Source organism: Leptidea sinapis, chromosome 2 (assembly GCF_905404315.1).
Source record: "Leptidea sinapis chromosome 2, ilLepSina1.1, whole genome shotgun sequence".
In the NCBI taxonomy this organism is placed as follows: Eukaryota; Metazoa; Arthropoda; class Insecta; order Lepidoptera; family Pieridae; genus Leptidea; species Leptidea sinapis.
The window spans coordinates 23,515,924-23,525,725 of NC_066266.1; the positions used below are offsets into that span (position 1 = coordinate 23,515,924).

The 9,802-nt window shown below is 34.5% G+C and overlaps 1 pseudogene; it reads right to left on the minus strand.

Annotated features, from left to right (window-relative positions):
• Positions 1–218: 218 nt before the first annotated feature.
• Positions 219–338, minus strand: LOC126978202 (5S ribosomal RNA; annotated as a pseudogene).
• Positions 339–9,802: the final 9,464 nt, after the last annotated feature.

The following is a 9,802-nucleotide window of genomic DNA, read 5'->3' on the forward strand; positions in this document are numbered from 1 at the left end:
CTTACACAAATAACTCAAGACCAAAATTAGCCAAATCGGTCCAGCCGTTCTCGAGTTTTAGCGAGACTAACGAACAGCAATTCATTTTTATATATAAGATTATTTGTTGGAGGTGGGTAAACCGAAAGAATTAATATATATAATATAATAATTCAAGGAACTCTCTTCCACATACACATGGGTACCTTCAATATATTGATAACATTTCCACAAAAAAAAGCCTGTAATCACGCGGTGTTCCCAAGCGGTCACCCAACTAAGTACTGACCGCGCCCGACGTTGCTTAACTTCGGTGATCGGACGAGAACCGGTGTATTCAACGTGGTATGGACGTTGGCAATTATATGGATGAAAAGATGTAATAGCACTCTAGCTATTAATAATGTAATATAATTTATCTACATCTATGCTTTAAGTCCTCTATAAAAGATTCTGAAACAGTTAGCTTATTGCCAACATTAAAACACCCAATGTTCTAATAACCATTACATCATCCAAAAGAGTGTTGTAATGTTGTACTGAATTTCATAACAACACTCCTATTTTTTTTTTTCATTCCCTTCATGCTCAGAGTTTTAACAGACAGCCACATTCTTATTGCTCGATGCGTGGCATCTGTATGAATTTCAAAAAAAGAACATTTTGGTTTACGCGCGTTTTACACCACCAGATCGTCGCGCGCCGTAAAAAGAAGTAGGTTATTCGAATCCCCGCTATTTTTCTTCGATATTTTTACTGTTTTTGTGGGTTAATTTGAATTTGAATTTTAATTATGATATAACAAAATAATGTATGGTGTATGGGTCTACAGAAAAGTCTGGCATAATATGTCTATCTCTTAAGGATAACATACTACATATATCCATTTTAATACTTAAAAAAGTTGGCAATCTGTTTACACAAATACGATATTAATCCTTATCATTCTATTACTACATAATTTATTATAAAATCATTCAGAAATACGTTTTTCTTTTAATTTTAACTCATTAAACTTTTATTGCACATTTCTGATGGCTTGATCCCGAATTATTATTATTATTTATTTATACTATTAATCATTTACAGAAAGAATCTTAAAAGCTAACATAGTCCCGCAAAACTGTTTGGACAGTTTGTCTGCAGGATCAAGTCTCTTGTAATACATTAGTGCTTATTAGAACATTGATTTTATACAAGTGTAATTAACAAATATTGATAAAAAATATAATAAAAAATCTAATTTTAATTTTAAGACAGTGTTGACAGTAAATATTTCTTAAGTTTAGTTTTAAATTTCCTTTTACTGGTTTCTAGTCGGATGTCTATATCATTTTATTTCTTTTGACAGAACAGTGTTTGTCGGTTAAAATATAAATATATTTGTATTACTCATGCGGGAAAAGTAGTATCTTAGCGCTCGGTGTTACGGTTGAAAAGGAGCCGTTTGCCTATTTTAAAATTACGTGCGTGCATTGAGTGCGAAGAGTTAATTATCGCACGCAAATGTTGTTTGAGTGCGAAAAGTTTACTTGTAGCACGCAAATTCTACCTACCTACTTGGCACCATTGATATTTTAAAGTATAGATAGGTTACCTACACAACATTCGGTGTTAGAAAATGGTACACTAACGCACACATGAATAATTTAACATTGCAATAGCACACTACATTACGTTACACGTCAAAGAAGGATAGTAAATGTAATTATCGCAAGCGTAAAAGAGACATATCTAATTTGCTAATTGCTTCGTATTTAAAATACAGAATAATTCACCAGATATGATTTTTTACTGTACACCATTATTTATGTCTAAAATACGATTCATTCATGAGTTCATGTAGTAAAAGCTATAAAGTAGTAAAACTGCATTGAAATTAGGTAAATAAAGAGACATAGATCTTATATAAAAAAACATTTATTTGAACATAAAATAATAAAAAGCATACAGACATAACAAAACAAAAACGAAATGTATCTACAGTAAGGGTCACATTTCTAGAAGTTTATTTACGACGGCTTCCAAAAGGCTTCAAGCTTACAATTATTATTTTTTGTATCTTATATTATTTATGAATGTCTTTTTGTTGAGGGTTTATTACAATAAGGTAATACTTAGGAGAAGAAGAAAATGTTCCATTGATTCTGCAGTTAGCAAGGGATAATATACCAAAGGGACAGTGTTACTGAAAAAACTCCTACGTAAGCAAATAGCACTCACTGTCGACGTCCGCTACCTGCCCTAAAACTGGTTTTTGTAGTTTGATAGTTCAGCTACCTATATATATATAAGCACTTGTTTATTTAAAAAAAATATATAAACGCCCCCCGACCGTTACGCCACATGCAACACACATACGAAAAAGTTTGAGACGATGTAATAAAAGTTTCACTTTAAAATTTTAATTTAAATATCAGTAATATAACTACATAATCTAATATATAAAATTCTACATAATCTAATATATAAAATTCTCATGTCGCGGTGTTTGTAGTTAAACTCCTTCGAAATGGCTTGAGAATCGGTCTCATGAAATTTTGAGTGCATTTTGGGTAGGTCTGAGAATCGGACAACATCTATTTTTCATCCCCCTAAATGTTCAATTTGTTTGATTATGAGCCAGCATTAAAAAATACATACAACTTCAAATTTTCACCCATCTACGATCAACAGTTACTTTTGTATCGCGATTTTAATATCGGCAATACAACGTTTGCTGGGTCAGCTAGTATACTATATTATAGTAAGCCTTCTTTGTCAAATATATTTCTTTAATTTGTGATGAGTCTGAGACATGAAACTACACACACACACACACAAAATCACGTCTTGTTCCCGTCGGGGTAGGCAGAGACAACAGAATGCCACTTGATTCTATCCTTACAAACCTCACGCGCTTCCTCTACATTACTACATTACTCTTTTTATAGATGCTCGCCGGTTGCAGGTGCTTCGGGCATTTCCTTTTCTCAAAACGTCCCTAATTTGGTCGACGAATGTTCTACGAGGTCTTCATACTTGCCGTATACATTTACGTGTCCAAACCATTTCAGCATTTCTTTCTCAGTCCTTGTCACGACATCTTTCAGACCACTGCGCGCTCGTATTACCGCATTCGGAATTCTATCAATCCATCTGACCCCACCCATTGATCGCATTTCAACTGCGCTAATTCTGCTTTTATCCTTCTTCTGCCATACCCAACTCTCACTATCGTACCATAACGTGGCGACAAGCATTCCATTATGGACAGCCATTCGCGCTTCTTTTGGCACAGTCCGGCCGTTCATAAAGGCATACAGCGCTCCATTCACACAGTTTCTCGCAGTCACTCTCCTTTCAATATCTCCTTCATATCTTCAGTCACTTGTAAACATGCTACTCAAATATACGAATTCTGTAACTTGTTCTACCCTTTCGTCTTCAATCGCAATATTACATTCAATCAACCTTTCATCCTTCTCAAATACCATCACTTTCGTCTTTCTTGCATTCGCTTTCAAACCTCTCGCTTTAAAGCTCCCGTTCAAGCATTCAATCATTTGTTGCAACTCATTCGCCGATGATGCAAAAATGACTTGATCGTCGGTGATAAACAAAAATGAAACTAAATATTTAAAAATAATTCGCTAAAACATTGTTTATTCGCAGTTAGCGGGAATTTTAAAAACAACACCATTTAATACCTAATTAGTTGGAATATTTTAATTAGGAATGGATTTTCGCAAAATTACGCCATATTCATAGTTTTCAAAACACTTTTGTACCTTCAATTACATTTGCAACAATACCACGTATTCGCAAAGCATATTATGTTGATAAAAATTGGCGCAAAACTAGATCCAATCATGTGTTTTATCTCTAATAGCGTAAACACATGATCAGAGGGCCTACCATCAACTTTTAGTAAGCGATACGATTCCGATGCAGTTTAGTTTAGGTACCTAAACTGAATCACTAAAATTCGTACCATGAAGTGCCTTTTCTAAATGGCGTTTGGATCGCTTATGAAGAATCAACGAAATAAATTTGTCTGTGGTCCGCGGTGTGAGAAAGAAATGACGCTATACAGTCGTTGCATAAGTTTGTCTCTCTTACTCGAACCATATGCGTTGCGTTTTGAAACCTAAAATGATATGATATTAGCGTTTTTTTTGCGTAGAAAATACTTGAAATACATTTTAAAATTGCGCTTTATAGCGTCAAATTATAAGCCATTAAGTCCTTTTTTGTACTTATTAAATAATAGTAATATAAATAAGTATAGTTCTTTGAATTACAAATTAAATGTTTGCATAAAAATAACGAGTTTTCGTAAAAATAACGAATTTTCGTAAAAATAACGAGCTATGAGCGCACCTCCATTGATGTTTGATTTGACAGGACCACAGAGTATTTTTTTTTATTCGTTCTTGCGAACAGGCTATATCCGGGCCCTTACTGCCTCGTCTTTAGTATTTTCATTTTTGGTATTTATTTTCAGTTTTTTTTTTTACAAAAAAGTCCGATAAAGTATTCTCACCTCATCTTTCATCAATAAAATTTTACTTTTCTGTATGTTCTCTCTATTTTAAAAAGTTATTAACAACACCATCTGGTACGGCCGAACTATAGGAAGCATCTGATACCATATTCGTTGGTATGTCGCATTGTACGTCGGACAAAATTAATATTATTACTGACATATCTGCATAGCGAATTATTTCGATAGACTGCGATACTGGGCAATTACAATTTACATGCAAACTTTATATCGATGTATCTATACAAACAATATGTTATGTTTTTAAAGTGATAACCCTCACTTCTAGGATTAATACATAAATAAAATTTGAAAACAAAAATACATGAACGATGCGGGACTCGATCCCTCTCGCGTTCCGTGCGAGAAAGTTCTTCCAACTGAGCTAACCGTTCGAGTGACGTATCGTCATAAAATCTTGTATGCTTTGTTCAACTCTCAGGTTGTGGCTTCATCTACAGTATCTTTAACATTACAGTTGATAATGCTCAACCCCAATATTAGCATATTAGGAAATTGACTTGAGATGTCGCTCTTGCAAATCTAAACATATACATACAAGAATCTCTGTGGCAAATTTTCAAAATTCATCATCAAAAGACCAGATCTATATTTATGACTCGTTCTATTGGAGGAAGGCAAATAGCAGCTAGCTGCACCAATATTGTGTAAATGATGAAATAGCTGATGTTAATCTTATAGCTAAGTGGAAAAAGATTCCAATTCGTCGTACTCGGTACGGTCCGGACGGTACGAAAGATTGTTCGATGATGTCCGATATATATATGTACTTAATGTTTTACTTTGGACACGTGGAGCGAATGAGTGAAGAAAGAATGACGCATCAAATATATAAGGCAAGTGTGTGTGGGCAAGTCGGTCGCGGGAGACCTCGTAGAACATTCGTCGACCAAATTGGGGACGTTTTGAGAAAAGGAGAGGTCTGAAGCACCCGCAACCGGCGAGCATGTATGAAAAGAGTAATGAATGTGGAGGAAGCGCGTGAGGTTTGTAAGGATAGAAGCAAATGGCATTCTATTGTCTCTGCCTACCCCGACGGGAACAAGGCGTGAGTGGTATGTATTAATGTTTTAATTTTTTAGTAATTTATTTAAAATTTCAACTCTCATAACAAGAGAAAATTCTAGTACATATTGGATGTACATAATTCACAGTATTATGTGATAACTTAAAAACCCAAAATGCAGTAGGTTAAACAACACCTCAACTGCAGACACCTAAGTTTTCTGAACAGAATTATCCAAACCAGCCTTCACATCCACGCATTTTCTTCCAATTTATTCTTAGGGACTCAACAGATGCAATTTGTTGCAAAATTTGTGTCTCTTGTCTGTTTGCACTTTAAACAACAAAGATTTTCATATCCTGTCTTTTTCCACTTAACTACAAGATTACCGTCAGCTATTTTCTCATTTAGACAATAGGTATTGATACAGGTATCTGCTAATTGCTTTCCTCCTATAGAACGAGTCATAAATATATCTGGTCTTTTTAATTTTGAAAATTGGCCACAGAGATAAAATATACAAACAAAGACCATTTCAATTATATATATATATATATATATAGCTGACCCGACAGACGTTGTACTGTACATACTAAATAAAATTCTGTTTTTTATGTATTTGTCAATAATTTTTCATAACATCAAGAATTATTTCGTAACGTATGCTCCCTGTTATTATAATGAAATTGTTTCACAGCAGAACTGTGAAACAGCGCATCAATAAATTCTCTCACAGAAAATATGTTTATTCTAAACAAATATTGGAAATAAAAATAATTATGGGTCCAAAATTGAAATAAAAACTATCCTATCTTTCGAGTTGGACCTAACCGCACTCCATGAAGTAATCCCCATTTAAATCCGTTCATTAGTTTAGGAGTCCATCGCGGACAAACAACGTGTCACGTAATTTTTATATATATTGAAATATATAGAAAATTAATTAATGAAGGAACATCAACAATCTGAGGATAAATTTCCCATCGAATGATTGTAGTTTCATGTCGATACGATCAGTGGTTTAAGCGTGATTGAGTCTCAAACAAAGACCATTTACTTTATATGTAGAAGATAAATAGTTTGTTATTGCGCAGTATCGAAGTCTATCGAAATAATTCGTTATGTAAATATGACGTACGGTATTTAGTGGGGTCATGCTGCTGACATTGATAGTGTTTGCGCTGCAAAAGAGAGTTGTTCGTGCTATATATATAGCTTGGTTATTGGTTACTCAAAGAAAAAAATAATGAAATAAATATAATGGCTTTTCATTGTCAGTACATTTATGAAAATTTAATATACTTTCGTTCACAAAAATCATCACGTTTTTGCTCTAACTAGTGATTTTCATTATTATAACTAGGAATAAGGTAAGTATTGCTCATAACTAATTCTAGTATGCTTCATATAAGACGCATAATAGCTTTCAGGGTAAATGTTATTAAAAAAAATAAAGTACCAGCCACTGTTCAGGCATTATTAATAAATAAATTTAAATGTTTTATTAAAAAAATGGCTCTGTCGTAAATCCTACTACTCCACAGCTGAATATCGAAAAGATCGGACAGGCAGGGACTAGATTATGATTATTTTATAGCAATAACAATGATAGTACAATATTGTACCCATATTTTATTAAAAAGAGCAGCATAAAAGAAAGGGAGATTTTCTTGCTCCGTTTCTTTTCTCCTAAAGCGCCATTTGTTGAAATAACATCAAAAATAGTTGTAATTAATTAATTTTGATAAATAAATGCCTTTTAATAAAAACAACACGTTAGTAATGGAGTATCCTCCAACGTTTTTGCCAGCATATTCGTAATTATTCAATTTAATGACGCCATTTCGACCCAGTTGTCACATTCAGTACAAAAATACGACGATACGACATGGGTACCTTCAAAAAAAGCGCGTACACCTTCATTAAAGGGCGGCAACGCTCCCGTGATACCTCTGGTGTTGCAAGAGATTGTGGGCGGCGATGATCACTTAACAACAGGTGAGGTACGCTCGTTTGTCCTCCTATACCATAAAAAAAGCACTTTCGGTGAAGTTGTATTTATATATATACTGGCTGACCAGACAGATGTAGTTCTGTACATAATAAATAAAATACTGTTTTTATCAATTTGTCAATAATATTTCATAACATCAAGAATTATTTCGTATAAATGCTCCCTGTTGTTATAATGAAATTGTTTCACAGCGGAACTGTCAAACGGTGCGTCAATAAATTCTCTCACAGAAAATATGTAATTATAAAACATATATTGGAAATAAAAATATGTGTCACAGAAATAAAAACTATCCTATCTCTCAAGTTGGACTAAAGTGCGCTCCATGAAGTAATTAATCCCCATTAAAATCCGTTCATTAGTTTAGGAGTTCAATGTAAACAAACATAAAGATAGTGGATTTATAGATATTACTAGCTGACACGGCAAACGTTGTTATGCTATATAAATTATTTTTAGAGTTAAACCGTTTCTTGGAAAATGCAACATAACTTAATTTTTCTAAAATAAAAGATTTTTTCTAAAATAAACAACCTAAGTTACTCCTTATTACATCAGCTAGCTGCCAATAAAAGTGCCGTCAAAATCGGTCCAGCCATTTCAGATATTAGCCGGAACAAACAGACAGACAAAAATTGTACAAAATGTTATTTTAGTATATGTACCGTACCTATATATATTCATTTACATGTAATAAAAAACGGTTATTTCAATATTACAAACAAACACTCCAATTTTATTTATATGTATATATGATATACATACTTATTATCGTTTTGGGCAACAGACAACAGTAGGTATTCAATATATTTTACCACCTACAGCTTACAGTACTCGAAGGTCGTTCAATTTGCGACTACATGATAATAACTAAGATAAGATAAAACACGACTTATAGAGTATTCTGCCGTAGATGTGGTAATAGATAGGTGTTGATAGAATGGCCAAATATTTTCCTTGACAGCCTCCTTTGCTTTAATAGGAAGAAATATCGGAACGGGGGTATTTCTTACTAAACAAAATCAAGTCCAATGGAGTCGGTTACAAACAGACATACAGCAGAAACTAATAAAAGCGTATTAATTAAAAATCAAATTAATCCTTCACGCTGAAAATATGTCAGGAAATGCCCAAACACAACTCCTGTTAAAAGCGGAACTCAAAATTCCAATTTTAAAAGGTCCATCAAGGAAGTTACATTTTGGCACACCCTAATAGGTATATTATACTATATTTGTAAGCTATCACGCAGTATATTGTGTATGCTAGTTACACACAAGTATATACACACACACACACAACTGAAAAGTGAAAGGTGCGCGAGAAATGATGCGCACCAAAAACGTTACTATACCATATGATGAGTAGGTTTTACTCTCCATATTTTTCTCATACTTATATGAGAATCGATTCTATAGGAGTAAACTCCAAAAGTTGAGACAAGCGATACGATGGGAAGATGATTTCAAAAAGATTTCTGGACCGGAGAAGAACAACTTACGACAGGAAGATGTGGAAAGATCTGGAGGAGGCCTATGCTGGCGGACAAGCGAGCAATGATTAACATAAGATATAACATATATTAGGTGGAATAAAATTATAGTAATTTAGTATATTAAGTTGTAGCATAAGTTTTGCCCTGTGCTTCCCCGGGGCGTAAAAAGAATAGGGTAGTCCCAGGCCCAAGGGTGTCGTAAGAGGCGACTACGGCCTTATTGAAAGTGGGAGAGCCACGCTGCCGTCTTATGACGTCAGCACATTCGGGCCAGACTCGTCCGGGTTACTTACCACACTCGCACAGAATACCGGCGTGAAGTAGCGGCCTAGCGCCGCTATGTTTCGCATAGGCTAGTGTCGAGGACCGGAGGCCATCCCCCCCCTTCCCCCCAACAAAATATGAGAGCGGTACACCTTCCTTAAAGGCCGGCAACGCTCTTGTGATTCCTCTGGTGTTGCAAGAGAATGGGGGCGGCGGTGATCACTTAACACCAGGTGACCCGTACGCTCGTTTGTCCTCCTATTCCATAAAAAAAAAGTTAAAAGTGTACCTTTTTAGTTTGCTTGCAATAAAGGCTTCATTCATTCATTCATGTAATTGAACCTGTTATTCCTTGTTACAAACAAAAAACCTTTTCGATACAGGTGTACCTTCAGAGGCATTAATTTAAATGATTCGAAAATTAAGTCTTTTGAATTTATTTCAAGGTCGTGAGTTAACTTTGAGAGCTCAATCCTTAGATTACGGATTGCTCTCCGC